The sequence below is a fragment of the Mobula hypostoma genome, chromosome 6, assembly GCF_963921235.1.
Source record: "Mobula hypostoma chromosome 6, sMobHyp1.1, whole genome shotgun sequence".
Taxonomy (NCBI): Eukaryota; Metazoa; Chordata; class Chondrichthyes; order Myliobatiformes; family Myliobatidae; genus Mobula; species Mobula hypostoma.
The window spans coordinates 37205964-37222179 of NC_086102.1; the positions used below are offsets into that span (position 1 = coordinate 37205964).

The 16216-nt window shown below is 37.0% G+C and overlaps 1 gene segment (V, D, J or C); it reads right to left on the reverse strand.

The window, feature by feature from the left end:
• The window catches only part of LOC134347505 (immunoglobulin heavy constant gamma 2B-like), a 50502-nt gene extending 34917 nt beyond the window's left edge, over positions 1 to 15585 (reverse strand). Inside the window, exon 1 of the C gene segment in view lies at positions 15459 to 15585.
• Positions 15586 to 16216: the final 631 nt, after the last annotated feature.

The following is a 16216-nucleotide window of genomic DNA, read 5'->3' on the forward strand; positions in this document are numbered from 1 at the left end:
AATGTGAAGTTATCCACTTTGGTGGCAAAAATAGGAAAACAGATTATTATCTGAATGGTGACCGATTAGGAAAAAGGGAGGTGCAACGAGACCTGGGTGTCATTATACACCAGTCATTGAAAGTGGGCATGCAGGTACAGCAGACGGTGAAAAAGGCGAATGGTATGCTGGCATTTATAGCGAGAGGATTCGAGTACAGGAGCAGGGAGGTACTACTGCAGTTGTACAAGGCCTTGGTGAGACCACACCTGGAGTATTGTGTGCAGTTTTGGTCCCCTAACCTGAGGAAAGACATCTTTGCCATAGAGGGAGTACAAAGAAGGTTCACCAGATTGATTCCTGGGATGGCAGGACTTTCATATGAAGAAAGACTGGATGAACTGGGCTTGTACTCGTTGGAATTTAGAAGATTGAGGGGGGATCTGATTGAAACATATAAGATCCTAAAGGGATTGGACAGGCTAGATGCAGGAAGATTGTTCCCAACGTTGGGGAAGTCCAGAACGAGGGGTCACAGTTTGAGGATAGAGGGGAAGCCTTTTAGGACTGAGATTAGGAAAAACTTCTTCACACAGAGAGTGGTGAATCTGTGGAATTCTCTGCAACAGGAAACTGTTGAGGCCAGTTCATTGGCTATGTTTAAGAGGGAGTTAGATATGGCCCTTGTGGCTACAGGGGTCAGAGGGTATGGAGGGAAGGCTGGGGCGGGTTTCTGAGTTGGATGATCAGCCATGATCATAATAAATGGCGGTGCAGGCTCGAAGGGCCGAATGGCCTACTCCTGCACCTATTTTCTATGTTTCTATGTTTCTATAATAAGAGAATGTTTCAGTGAACTAAATACTCCTTCCTAAGATCAAGATGCACAAACTAGAAGAAGAAAAAGGAGGAGGAGATGGAGAGAAAGAATGTGAACAAGAAAGAGAAAGGTGTGAACGAGAGAAGGAATATGAGAAAGAAAAGGAAAGGGATCGAAGTAGATCCAGAGAGAGAAAAGGAGAAAAAAATGTGTCAAGGGCCGTCAAAAACACTTCCTGCAGTATAAGAGTCAAATCTTACAATCACGACAAAGGAGGCCCCAGAACCAGAGATTGTTTTCACAGCTATAAGCCTTATCTGGTAACCAGAGTGCTCCCCCTTGTCAGGAAAGACGTTATCCCACAAGAGTACAAAATCCTCCACAGAGATTAAACCTTTAAGCCCGAATGGGACAATTTAAAATTTACTATGCTGCAGATGTCTGTGTATAATACGTGTATTATGTAATAAGCTGTGTATTTAATTATGATGCTTTCAGTACTGAGTTGGTGTTTATAGCTAAACAGGGAGGACTGTTGTGTATTTAATATTTCAATAATGTTTGAGTAATCTTGTATATATATTGTTTGGTTAGTTAACTGCACATGTAATCATGCTACCATGTGATACGTGCGTACCTCGCTTGAAGTAAACTCAAACTACACTCATATTTTCGGACTCCCATGAGTTTCTTTGAATTAGTTTGATGTTTTGAAGTTACAAAACGTAACACAGTGGACCATCTGGGTAGACCTGGGCTGTCGGGTGCCAGCTGTAAGGGGATAGGAGGGATGTGTCCTGTCAGGCCTGCATAGACAGGCGCCTCCCAGTCTCCACCCAGCTAACAGGAGTCACCTGCCACACGTTTCCAACTGATCACCTGCAGCCTACTTAAACCCAGCTCTCATCCATAGTCTTTGTTCATCCATCAAGCCAGCTAGCTTCAACCAATTGCTTTTAGCCTTCAGTTACCTTGTTGCCTCGTCATTAAGTATTCATTCTCTCTTGTTTTGTGGCCCTTTCAAGGCTTGTTATTTTGCAGTTTATTATTAAAGCGATCACTCACTGCTAAATTGTTTCTGCTGCTCTGCATTTGGGTCGAGCCTTTACATTCCCTGACAGGTTTTATGTGCTACAAAACTTTAAATTGATTAAATTATGGTTAATTCTGAAAAATAGTAAAACTGTAGGAGTGACAGTACCTAGTGTTAATATCATGAGTTATAACTGTCAAGAAACTGAGGAATACTCAAAGTAGATACTGCCAACACAGGTGCAATAATATTTGATTCATTGTTTAAAAGTAAAAGAAAGTAGCAAAAATATTAAGCTTCAGGGGGTAGACACTTGTAATAAGAGGAATTACTGGAAGCACTCTGCATGTTAGACCATAAGACATAGGAGCAGAATTAGGCCACTCGGCACATCGAGTCTGCTCTGCCATTCCATTCTGGATGATTTATTATCCATCTCAACCTCATCCTCCTTCTTTCTTTTTCTATCTTTTTATTGGTATCGTAATGATAAAGATGAACATAACATAGTAAGCATACAAAGTTATTGGGATTACATTGATGTAATTATCATATATAAATATAAACCCAATTAATACATGGATATTAAACCTCCCAATCTTACAGGATACAAATATTATATATAGACAAATTAACATGAAAAAGGAAAAAAGAAAAAATATGTATACCCCCCAAAAAACTAATGTAACAAGATGGACCAACTAAACTACAGAAAAAAAAGACATGGGCAGTTGTGGAACATTAAAAAAAAGAATCATTAGTGTCGTTGACTCTGCTCCCCTCAACATATACTAAAAAGAAATAGAGTAGGTTTGGAAAAGGTCAAATTACATCATATGAAAGTATTGAATAAGTGGCCTCCAAGTCTTTTCAAATTTAATAGAGGGATCATAAATAACACTTCTATTTTTTTTCTAAATTTAAACACAACATAGTTTGAGAGAACCAATGAAATGTAGTAGGGGGATTGATCTCTTTCCAATTTAGAAAAATGGATCTTCCGGCCATCAGTGTAAGAAATGCAATCATCCGACAGGCTGAAGATGTTAAATGATTTGGTTCTATCACTGGTAAACCAAAAATTGCAGTAATAGGGTACGGTTGTAAATCAATACTCAAAACAGTTGAAATAGTATCAAAGATATCTTTCCAGTATTTTTTAAAAAGAAGACATGACCAAAACATACGAGTTAAAAAAGATATCTCAGAATGACATCTATCACATATAGGATTTATATGACAGTAATAACAAGCTAATTTATCCTTAGACATATGAACCCTATGCACTACTTTAAACTGTAGTAACACATGTTTAGCACATATAGAGGATGAATTAACTAATTGAAGAATTTTTTCCCATTTTTCAATAGGTAAAGTAAACGTAAGTTCCCTTTCCCAATCGATCTTAACTTTAATAGATATGTCCGGATGTATTTTCATAATTATATTATAAATATTTGTTATTACACCTTTCTGAAAAGGATTTAAACCTAAATTTTTTCCAAAATATCCAATGAATATAAATTTGGGAAGGTAGGAAGAACAGTATTTTAAAAATTTCTAATCTGTAAATATCTAAAGAAATGAGATCTAGGCAAATTGTATTTGTTAGATAATTGTTCAAAAGACATGAAACAATTATCCCAAAATAGATCACAAAATCTTAATATACCTTTAGTTTTCCAAACCAAATAGGCTTGATCCATGATAGAGGGTTGAAAAAACAAATTAAATATAATAGGACTTGCTAGAATAAATTGATTCAACCCAAAAAATTTCTGAAATTGAAACCATATTCGTAAAGTGTATTTTACTATTGGGTTAACCATTTGTTTATGCAACTTAGAAAGAGAAAAGGGAAGCGAAGTCCCTAAAATAGAACCCAGTGAAAACCCTTGTAAAGATTTACATTCAAGTTTTATCCAATGTGGACTTGAAGTAATGTCCAAGTCCCATGACCAAAATTTTAAATATCAAATATTAATTGCCTAATAATAAAATCTAAAATTCAACAATGCCAGACACCACCCCCCCGCCCCCGCCTTTTTAAATTTCTGTAAGTATCTCTTACCTATCCTAGGACTTTTATTCTGCATATGTATGAAGAGAATTGAAGATTTTTTCTAAAATATTAGCAACTAGGTTAGAGAAGGTATTACCTCAAATTACCTTTGTGGACCAGTCTGGACTTATTAAAAACCGTTATTCATCTTTTAATATTAGGAGATTAATTAATATTATTTATACTTCATCACTTACTACTCCAGAATGTGTTATTTCACTAGATGCTGAGAAGGCTTTTGACAGAGTTGAATGGCTGTATTTATTTACTGTGCTTGAGAAGTTTAATTTTAGCCTAATATTTATATCTTGGATAAAATTGATAAAATTGATATATTATACCCCTGTAGCTTCAGTTTTTATCAATAATCAAAGATCTCCCATTTTTCATTTATTTCGGGGTCTTAGTCCATTATTATTTGATATTGCCCTTGAACCTTTAGCAATTGCTATTCAAGATTCACCTGGTATTCTTGGTATTACCCGTGTGAATGAAATACATAAGGTATCATTATATGCAGACGAGTTACTATTATATATCTCTAACCCTGAGAAATCCATTCCTGCTGTTTTATCCTTGTTGGCTCAGTTTAGTAATTTTTCTGATTATAAATTAAACCTTAATAAGAGTGAACTATTTCCCCTAAATACGCAGGTTCCAATTTATGGATGCTTAACATGTAAGTTGGTTTCCGATTTCTTTACATACTTAGGGGTTAAAATTACAAAAAAGCATAAGGATTTATTTAAGGCTAATTTTTTACCTCTAATTGATCAGATTAAACTTTTGTTTACTATATGGTCACCAATGTCTCTATCATTGATAGGTCGGATTAATGCTATCAAGACGATTATTTTACTTAAATTTTTATATTTATTTCAAGCGGTGCCAGTTTTTATTCTGAAATCCTTTTTAGACTAGATTGATTCCTCCTGCCTCCTTCTTGTAATCTTTGACCCCCTGATTAATCAGAAACCTATTAACCTCCACTATGAATATACCCAATGATGAGCTGTCTGTGGAGAGGAAACAATATTTCATGTAGGGAGCTCTTGATCAGAGCTCTGAGCAGTTGGTAATTCCTCTTCGCCTTTCAAACTCCCTCTATTCCTCTGAGGTAAGCCCTTTGGTCATTTGGTCTGACCTCTCTTTTTGTGCAATTCTGTACACAGTGCTACATCAGTGCAATTTGCTCTATCTATGTCAGGGTTAAATTTTGTTTCACATTAGGGAGACTTGTATTAGATTGTTTATCATCTGTGGCTTTGCCTGCCATCAGATCACATCCTTCCGACTCTTATTTCATCATTGCTATCACTTTTATCATCTGGTTTAGGTGTCCTTTTTTTAGAATCAGATATAACATGCAAACTTAAAGGTCACATGCTATCCGGTTTTTTCAGATTTTAGACTGTGCAGTCCGTCCATGGCACTTATCTTCACAATCAATTAGTATTTAGAACATAATGTTTATTTGAAACACTTTCTGTGGGGATTAATGGTTTAGAATATCAGTATACAGGACCCTATTATCTTTATGCCCAGCCAGATATAGACTGGGTTAGAAATAGGTTTGAACTTATTCAAGAATTCTTAAAAAAAGTCCTTTGAATATAATGGGTGTCCAATTTTAATAGTTATCACTTTCCGAGAGCCCATTCCACTCCTGCTGTTCCCCAAGTTACAAATGCTTGACTTATTGCATAGACTGTACTTAGGACCAAAAATGTGGAGATCGATGAGATGGTTTAACTGGCCCTAAGAGGCTGCAGGCATCTTCCGCCAGTTAGGAAAAGGACATTTCCACAGGCCAAGCCTAGCTGGGAGTGTTGGAACTCACTCACTAAGTCACTGAGGCTGGCTGAGCCAATATTCCTGTGCCTGCTTGCACTCCCATCACGCCCATTTCTGTGGTCCTCTCCCATGTGATGTTTTCATTCATTTAGAATTTACAAACTGTTCAGATCATGGGCAGTTCTCTGGTACAGAAATAGACAGGTCCCTATCCAGACCTCCTTCCTGTTTACTCACCTGTCCTGTGTTATTTCCTAATGTAGAATTTAATTTGATGGTGTTTTACCATGTTAAGGGTGCTATATAAATACAAGTTCTCATTGTGGCAAAAGTGGCAAAGGTAGTTGTTTAGTGAGTCTGATTTCCTGATGTCTGGTTTGAAGAGTTTAGGAGCATCTTCTGTTCCCATTCCAATTCTGGAGACTATTAAGTTTTATCATTAAAGTGAGATACATTAATATTCTTCCAAATTTTCCCCATTTTATAACAAAATACCAAACACCGATCAAAAAGGGAAGAAGGGATGCCAAATGATAATATGGAAATAAACTTGAGATAGCCATCAAAACTGACACAAAACTTTGGAATTATGGTATTCAAGGGGAACATGAAGGCTTTGAAGAGAGATCAAAGCAGCATCTCAAATGAAAATAGGGAACCAAAGACTAATAGTTTAGAGGGTTGAATGGCCCACTTGTGTTCTTATATTATTGCATATATAGGCTATTTATGCTAGCTGTAGCTTGAAGGCATAGGTTAGTGTGTGTTAGGAGTCAATTACCTTCTGCGTCATGTTCCTGCTAACTGCTTGGTGAATAATTTAACAGATAGCTGCTGAAGCACCTTGGACAGACAGAACTACACTCAAGATAGATAGTGAACTTTACAATTATTATGCCAAAGGACCAAGATATCCATGGGGTAATTACACACTGTAAGAGACTTTTGCCAATGACTGTACTCAGAATGTGAGGAGTAATTACAGATCTTCAAGACTTGCCTCTCGTATTCCTGCAGGATATTTGCCCTGACCGTTATCCTCACGAGGGTGGCCCCAGGACCGCATGGTCTTTAGTCCTAACGATTATCCTTTGCAAGATTTAAAAGGAAGTTGGTAAGTACATTGATAGGAGGGGTGGTATGGAGGGCTATGTTCCAGGTGCTGGTTAATGAGACTAGGTAGAATAATAGTTCGGCATGGACTAGTAAGTGTCTGTTTCTGTACTGCAGTGTTCTATTACTCTAGGACCTCAAGGAAATGGATGATTCTGCCCCTTGAATCTATGCTGAATGACAACCTACCACTAGGTGAAGACTAATGTGCACTTAATGAAAAGGTTGCTTCCAATCTCAGTGAGTTCTCTAAATCATTCATCGTTATGTGCCATGTTGTTATGACATGGGCACATGCCCTGCATTCTCAGAATATTTGTGTATTATGGCAAGTGTATGCATACATCATGGTCTTTCCTTGACCATGATTGTTCTTGGCAAATTTTTACACAGACGTGATTTACCATTGCCTTCTTCTGGGCAGTGCCTTTACAAGACAAGTGACCCCAGCCATTATCAATACCCTTCAGAGGCTGGCAGTGGTTGCATAACCAGGACTTGTGATGGTCACCAGCTGCTCATACAGCCATCCACCACCAGCTTCCAAGGCTTCACGTGAGCCTGATCGGGGGGCTAAGCAGGTGCTGCACCTTTTCCAGAGGCATATCTTCACCTCACCACTCTAAATCTCAGACAAAATTGTGTATGTTGGCGAGCCATGGCCAATGCTTACATATCAAAAAAAGCATCAACAGCTTCCACCATAACACCCAACGACAAGAGAGAATCATCGACATGTGGTGGGCACCAGAGCTGACCTGTTGAATTCACCACTCGAACACTTGTATTTTGTAAGAGCAGACTGCAGTGGGAGAGGAAAGAGAAAGGATTTGGAAAATGTTCTCCAGAGTCAGTATCAGAATTAAGTTTACTATCAGCGACATATATCATGAAATAATGTTTTGTGGCAGCAATAGAGTGAAAGACATTAAAAATCATGATAAGTTGTAATAAAAATAGATAAATAAGTAGTGTGAAAGAGGATTAGTGAGGTAGTGTTCGTGGACCATTCAGAAGTCTGATGGCAGAGGAGAAGAAGCTGCTCTTAAAACTTTGACTGTGGGTCTTCAGGCTTCTGTACCTCCTTCCTATTGGTAGTAATAAGAAGAGAGCATGTTCTGGATGGCGAGGGTCCTACTTAATGGATGTCAACTTCTTGAGGCCTTTTGAAGATGTCCTTGAAGGTGAGGAGGCTTGTGCACATGATGGAGCAAAGAACATCTACAGGCAGGACGTGAACACTATTCAGAATGAACTCAAAACTAGGAAGACCTTATCTGGAGACAGAACAGAATGGTACTCCCTTTTCACCCAGGAAACCAAAGTCAGGACAAGAGATAGTTACTTGACATACTGCCTTCTCAGTAGCCCCTTTCATCACGTACACAGACGACCACTTTGTCAGGACCTGCGTGTATAACATCTGACTCCACAGGCATAGGGGAAAGCGTAGCATCAGATGTGAAGTAACTGGGACTCTCCAGGAAGCACTCATGTCGTGAGGTACACTTTGGCTTCGCTCCATTCCCTTTACCTCTTTTACCTGTAACCACCCTTATTTACTTTATCTATGCCTACACGAAAGGGTTTATACCACAAATATATCTTTGAACTTCGATTTGAACTTACTGAAAATGCTGACCAGAGGACGAGAAGTTAAAAATGGGAAAGATTCTGGCAGGAACGGGAAAAAAGGTGGCGATCCCAAAGCACCTAAGCAAATTCCATTAACTTTTGAAACAATGTCGAAACTTCTAGAGGATACACTTAACCAAAGGTTTGCTATGTTTGAAGAAGTTTTGAAGACGATTCAAGATGATGTTGAATCGTTTAGACGCGAAGTCGATCAAAACAGATCAGAATTTCAGAGCTGGATGAAGCCGGTTGGAAGAGAGACCAAAAAACTGAACCCTTGGAGAAAAATCTAGCTTCGACATCTCAGCAGTTAGAACATTATAAATCAAAGATTATCGATCTCGGTGACAGAATCTGTGGATAATCGGGCTTCCCGAAGATGTTGAGACAGGCGATCCTACTAAATACTTTTCTAAATTGTTAATAGATGTGTTTGGTCCAGAAGTCTTGGAGGCCCCCCCCCCCCATTGCTAGATCATGCACATTGTACCTTATGCACCAAACCTTCCAATGAATTTAAACCGAGGCGTATTATTGTTTGGTTTCACTATGTTCATATTAAGGATCGAGTGATACAAGCTGCTCGGCGGAAAGGTATGATCGAATTTCAAAGTTTCAGATTTCACATTGTTGAGGATTTCAACCCAGAAGTATTGAGGGAATGGATGGCTTTTAAATCACAGATGTCAGAACTTTATCGTAAGGGCTTCAAATTAGCGTCGCTGTTCCCAGCGTGTCTGAGGATTGCTCTGGCGGATAACTCTCATCGTTTGTTTAAGACTCCGGACGAAGCTCAAAGTTTTCTCGACAATCTGTCTTCCTCTGCTAAGGACTAATTAACGTACCGTTTTTTTTCTTTTTTCTAACTTGCTTTTCGTTTTTTTAAAAAAAAGCTAATATCTAGCTTACAGATTTAGATTTCTATATTTTGAGGGTTCTTGCCTTGGTTTTGTAGTGTAGGTATTTTTCGTACTTTTGAATAAAAGTATTTTTTTTTTCTTTTTTCGTTAGTGATTTTGTATTTTTCACTTCTAATCTTTTTGCTTTTGAGAGTAATTAAGTAGTAGATTCAGTGTTTGATTTTCCTTTTCTTTGAAAATTTATTGGAGAAGTATTACATCTTAAGATGGTGGATTGCTCTCTCCTTCTCAGAATTTATTTTTTCTTGCTGTGTCATTTCCGATCATTTATATATGAAAAAACTAATAATATGAGTTGGTGCTTGGTATCTTTTTTTTGAAATATGAGTAAGAAGTAATTATGTTATGTTTGTAATTGTTGTAATCTTTTCTTTACATTTATACTAATTGCTTTTTTTACTTTTTTGACCATGGGCAGTGTTTTTTAAGAAAAACATTTCTTTTGGGTTGCCTTCTGGAGAGCTGGGGTTAGATTTAGCATTAGATTTAGCATTGGCCACTTTCTGGCTTTTTTCTGGGTTTTTGTGGAAGGGGGTGGTATTTTTGTTCTTACTTTTAATTTAGATTTTTTTCTTTAAACGGGCTGACTTGAAACTACCAAAATGTCCGAAATGTCGTGACTTCCAGTTCCTCTTTGAACCTTTTTTCTTTTTCCAGGGTTATGAGTTTGTATTCTGGTTAACCCTTTACAAACCTTATGTTCAATTTCAGTACTATGGATAAGATTACTAATTTGATTTCTTAGAATACAAATGGTTTAAACCACCCAATTAAACGGAAGAAAATTTAAAAAGTATTCCATAGGATGAATGCTGATATTATTTTTGTACAAGAAACTCATGTGCAGAAAGAGGATAATCAGCAATTTTTTAGGTTTTAGAAACATAGAAAATAGGTGCAGGAGTAGGCCATTCGGCCCTTCGAGCCTGCACCGCCATTTATTATGATCATGGCTGATCATCCAACTCAGAACCCAGCCTTCCCTCCATACCCCCTGACCCCTGTAGCCACAAGGGCCATATCTAACTTCCTTTTAAACATAGCTAATGAACTGGCCTCAACAGTTTGCTGTGGCAGAGAATTCCACAGATTCACCACTCTCTGTGTGAAGAAGTTTTTCCTAACCTCGGTCCTAAAAGGCTTCCCCTCTATCCTCAAACTGTGACCCCTCGTTCTAGACCTCCCCAACATCGGGAACAATCTTCCCGCATCTAGCCTGTCCAATCCCTTTAGGATCTTATACGTTTCAATCAGATCCCCCCTCAATCTTCTAAATTCCAACGAGTACAAGCCCAGTTCATCCAGTCTTTCTTCATATGAAAGACCTGCCATCCCAGGAATCAATCTGGTTTTGGAAGGAATAACAGTACCATTCGAATTCACAGGCCGAAGTGAAAGGCGTTTCTATTTTTATAGATCCTTCAATTTCGTTTGTGCATTATGAGACTATTTCAGATCCGAATGGTAGTTTTTTGTTAATTACTGGTTTGTTATTTAACAAAAAAGTTGTTGTGGTTAATGTTTACGCTCCAAATGTTGATTGTCCTGAATTTTTTAAACATCTCTTTACATCCCTTCCTAACTTAAATGATTATATGTTGATTATGGGTGGAGATTTCAACCGTTGTTTAAATTCTTTGATGGATAGATATATGTCTAATCAGGCACTCCCGAACAAATTGGCTACTCTTATTAACTCTTTTATGGTTGACTCTGAAATTTCAGAAATTTGGAGATTCTTACACCTCAAAGATAAAGAGTTTTCACTCTTTTCACATGTATATCATCATTATTCTAGAACTGATTACTTCCTTATTGACTCTCGATTAATTCCACTTGTTATTGACTGCAAGTATGACTCCATTGCTGGCTCCGATCATGCGCCATTGAAACTATCTATTAAGTCAATGGATACATCTTCTAGTACTAGACAATGGCGATATAATACCACTTTGCTTCAGAACTCGGACTTTGTTAATTTTATTGAGGAACAGATTAATTTTTTCTTCACAACGAATTTTATGGAGGGTATTTCCAGCGGGGTACTATGGGACACTTTTAAAGCATATATTTGTGGACAAATTACTTCATATTCTGCTGGACTGAAAAAGCAAGCTAATAATGAAATACTTAAGCTGGTTGACAAGATCAAAGAAATTGACAAGAAATATTCTATTGCTCTTAATCAGGAGCTTTATAAAGAGAGAGTCGAACTTCAAATGGAACACAGTTTATTACTATCATCTTTGATTGAAAATCAATTTATTAAAACTAGGAGTCAATTCTATATACATGGTGATAAAACTGGGAGACTACTAGCTAATCAACTGAAATCGGCTTCAGTTAAACACCAGATTGTTAAGATTCGTAAAAGAGATGGTACTCTGACGGTCGATCATGATGAGATAAACAAGTCCTTTCAAGAATTTTATACCTCTCTATACCAATCAGAATTTCCTGATGACTCCACTATAATGCACGAATTGAATATTCCAAAATTACCACCCAATAAACGTTTAAAACTAGATGTACCTATTACGGTAGAAGAAATAAAAAATGCTATTTTCTCGATGAATTCAGGTAAAACACCTGATCCAGACAGTTATACAGTAGAACTTTTTAAATCCTTCTCTACTATACTTTCTCCTTGGTTATGTAGAACCTTTAGGGATGCAGCATCTATAAGTAAATTACCACAATCTTTTTATCGAGCTTCTATTCCCCTAATTCTTATAAAAGATAAGGATCCTACTGAAGGTGCATCTTATAGGCCTATATCTTTGCTAAATGTGGATTCTAAGATTTTTTCTAAAATATTGGCAACGAGACTGGAGAATGCATTGCCTCAAATTATTTCTGTCGATCAGACTGGATTTATTAAAAATCGTTACTCCTTCTTTAACATTAGGAGATTAATGAATATTGTTTATGCTTCCTCACCTAGAACTCCAGAATCCATCATCTTATTGGACACTGAGAAAGCTTTTGATAGAGTCGAATGGACATATTTGTTTAGTACGCTTGAGAAATTTAATTTTAGTCCGATATTTTTATCTTGGATTAAATTCATATACCTTACTCCTTTGGCTTCGGTATTTACCAATAATCAAAGATCTCCCTTTTTTCAGTTATTCCGTGGTTCTAGGCAGGGTTGCCCTCTTAGTCCATTATTATTCGATATTGCCCTGGAACTGTTAGCTATTGATATTCGTCACTCTCCTTTGGTATTACCCGTGGGAATGAGATACATAAATTATCACTATATGCAGATGATTTACTATTACCTGTAAATATTTCTAACCCTGAGAAATCCTTTCCGGCAGTATTATCTCTGCTTGCTCAGTTTAGTAGTTTTTCTGGTTACAAATTGAATCTTAGTAAGAGCGAACTTTTTCCATTAAATATGCAGGTTCCCATTTATAGATGTTCACCATTCAGATTGATTACTGACTATTTTACTTATTTGGGGATTAAAATTGCTAAGAGACATAAGGACTTATTCAAGCTCAATTTTTTACTGTTAATTAGTCAGGTTAAAGAATTGCTTACTAAATGGTCCCAATTGTCTCCATCACTGATTGGCCGAATCAATGCTATTAAAATGATTATTCTACCTAAATTTTTATATCTATTTCAAGCGGTACCAATTTTTATTCCTAAATCTTTTTTTGATACTATTGATTCTAAAATTTCCTCTTATATTGGCAGAATAAAAATCCCAGGTTAAGTAAAAAATATTTACAGAAGTCCAAGAAAGATGGTGGTTTAGCATTGCAGAATGTAAGATTCTATTACTGGGCAATTAATATTCAATATTTAATATTTTGGACACAAGATTGGGATATAATTCCAAGTCCACAATGGGTAAACCTTGAAGGTCACTCTGTACAAGGGTTTGCATTGGTTTCTATTTTAGGAACTTCACTTCCCTTTGTATTTTCTAAATTGAATAAACAAATAGTTAATCCAATAATTAAACATACATTACGAACATGGTTCCAATTTCGTAAATTTTTTGGCTTGAACAAATTTATATTATCAAGCCCTATTATATCTAATTTTTTCCCAACCCTCTGTTATGAATCAAGTTTTTTTGATATGGAAAATGAAGGGTATAACATGTTTCCGTGATTTATTTCTGAATAACTGTTTCATGTCTTTTGAACAGTTATCTAATAAATATAACTTGCCCAGATCCCATTTTTTTAGATATTTACAAATAAGAAATGTTTTAAATACCACACTGCCTACCTTTCTGATATCACACTCTATTGATATCATGGACAAAATTTTGGGTTTAAATCCTTATCAGAAGGGATTAATAGCAACTATTTATGATCTAATTATGAAAATACAGCCAGGTATATCCGATAAAATTAAAAATGAATGGGAAAGGGAACTTCAACTTCGCCTACATATAGAGAAATGGGAAAAAATCTTTCAATTAGTTAGCTCTTCCTCTAAATGTGCTAAACATACACTGATACAATTTAAGGTAGTGCATAGGGCCCACATGTCTAAAGATAAACTAGCTTGTTTTTACTCCCATATAAATCCTGTTTATTGCAGATGTCACTCTGAGGTGGCTTCTTTGACTCATGTTCTGGTCCTGCCCTGTCTCAGGAAAATTTTGGAAAGATATTTTTGATATTATTTCAACAGTTTTGCGTTTTGATTTACAACCTTATCCTATTACGGCAATTTTTGGTTTGCCAATGACGGAACATAGATCTTGATCCTCTTCAGCTTGTTGGATGATCACACTTGTTACATTAATGGCCAGAAGATCCATTTTATTGAATTGGAAAGAGACCAACTCCCCTACTACATTTCAATGGTTTTCCCAAACTGTATCATGTTTAAATTTAGAAAAAATCAGAAGTGTCATTTTTGATCCTTCAGTTAAATTTGAAGAGACTTGGAAGCCACATATTCAACATTTTCATATGATGTAGATTGACCTTTTCCGAATCCTTTTTATTAACTTAGAATATATGAATAGAGGTGCAGAGTTGACGACATTAATGAATGTATTCGATCTAATATATTGGTTCAGCCTTGCTTTGTTCTGTTTGCTTTTTTTTTGGGGTTTAGCCATTAATTTTTTTTTAGTTTTTTTTTGTTTTGGGGTTTTTTCTTTGCAATATCCTTTTCTTCATGATTAACTATATTAAGAGTTTGGAAGTCTATTACACTTGTACTATTTGTAGTCTTTTTTGTATATGTTTATTAACAATAAGGTAATTCTAATCTCTTTGTATCACTATTGTTATTATGTTGATGAACTTGAAAATTAATAAAAAGTTTAAAAAAGAAAGAGAGATGTGAAGTAACTGCAAGATCCATCGTCATGTTGACAACTGGATACTAACAAGACCAACAGAGCAGCTCTCAAATACTGTACAATTAATTGCAACATTTTTAGGTTCTGCTTCAGTTTGTTTGCATGCATGCTTATTAGTTTAGAGGTTTTAAAATATTGTATCACAAATAGACAAATTTGCACTGATGCATGCAATTATTTTTTTTTACCTCATTTGCTCAATTCAACTGCTCACCTCTGCATTTCTTCCTGCTATTTCAACTCAACATGTTTCTATTAAACAAATGTCAGTTAGTTGTAAATTACTTCAGATGCAAGTCAAGTCTGGAATGATGAACTCTCATTATGGTCTTGCTATTCAAATGTTTAAGGATAATTTCAGATTCTTATCAATGACGTTGAATAATTAGTTCTGATAGATGTGACCTCCCTGCAGTGTTCTCAGTCAGATTTTCCCCATCTGTTTCTTCTGATGTTTTACTGTGTCAAATTCTTTGAAACAGTTTCAGACTTTACGATACTGTAACTCTCGGTTTTGCTAGTGGTTTAATTTAGGGGAAGACAGCCCTTGGCCAGGCCAAACTTAAGAAATCATGTTTGGGTGGATGCTGCACAATATGTCCCCTGCTACAAATCAGTACCACGAAATAACAAACAGTACACAATATGCAATTAAATGATTGAGCTTTATAATTCTTAATTTGACTATATGGTTAGTAAAGAAACAAAAAAAGGACCCATTCTCATGAAACAGTCTAATGTGCAATGTTAGAGCTCACTTGTAAGGCCGTTCGTTCACCATCAACCTCCTCGGATCGTCACTGACCATCAGACCCTCGCTCCAAGTCCACTCCGTCCTGCGGTCTACCAACTCTCTCCATTCACGTCTTCTCTCCTCATCTCTCCCTGGCAAAAGACCTTAAAATATCTGCTCCCAGACCCACAAGAAAGAACAACATCCCTCTCATTGGATAGCCCCACATTCCAAAGCCCCTGTTATCTCTAGTCATAACCCAAATATTACTGCTACAGAGAAACAATTAAGTTAGCAGTGAGACATTACATTAGCAGTGAGACCTTACTGCGTGTTACACTCTCCCCCCACCAAATTTAGTCATGTCTTCATGACATTGAGATGATTTGCCAACCCTTCCTGCAAAACACAAAGTCTAATCCAGGTGTAAAAGGGAGTGACATAGCTTCCCAACACAGTAGGGGTCACACTCTGTTCCCCTGGTGCTATGTAGGCCAACCTATCCGGTGGTCTCCTAATTCTCTGAGACCTCCATACCCCCTCACCTAACTCTTCAGGCTCAGACACTACTGGGGATAATTCTGGTCTACCTGGTGAGGCCTCCCCCGACCTATCACTTGTGCCCACCTGCAACTTGGTCCCCTCTGTCCCATGGCCAAGCCGCGCTTCATCCCTTGCAAGGTCCTGCTGCAACCCAGGCTGACCACAGATAGTCACCCCCCCCCACTTCACCTGACTCAGCAGGAGAAGGGCTGGAAGTCTCTTCCTCAGTCAATGGGGAGT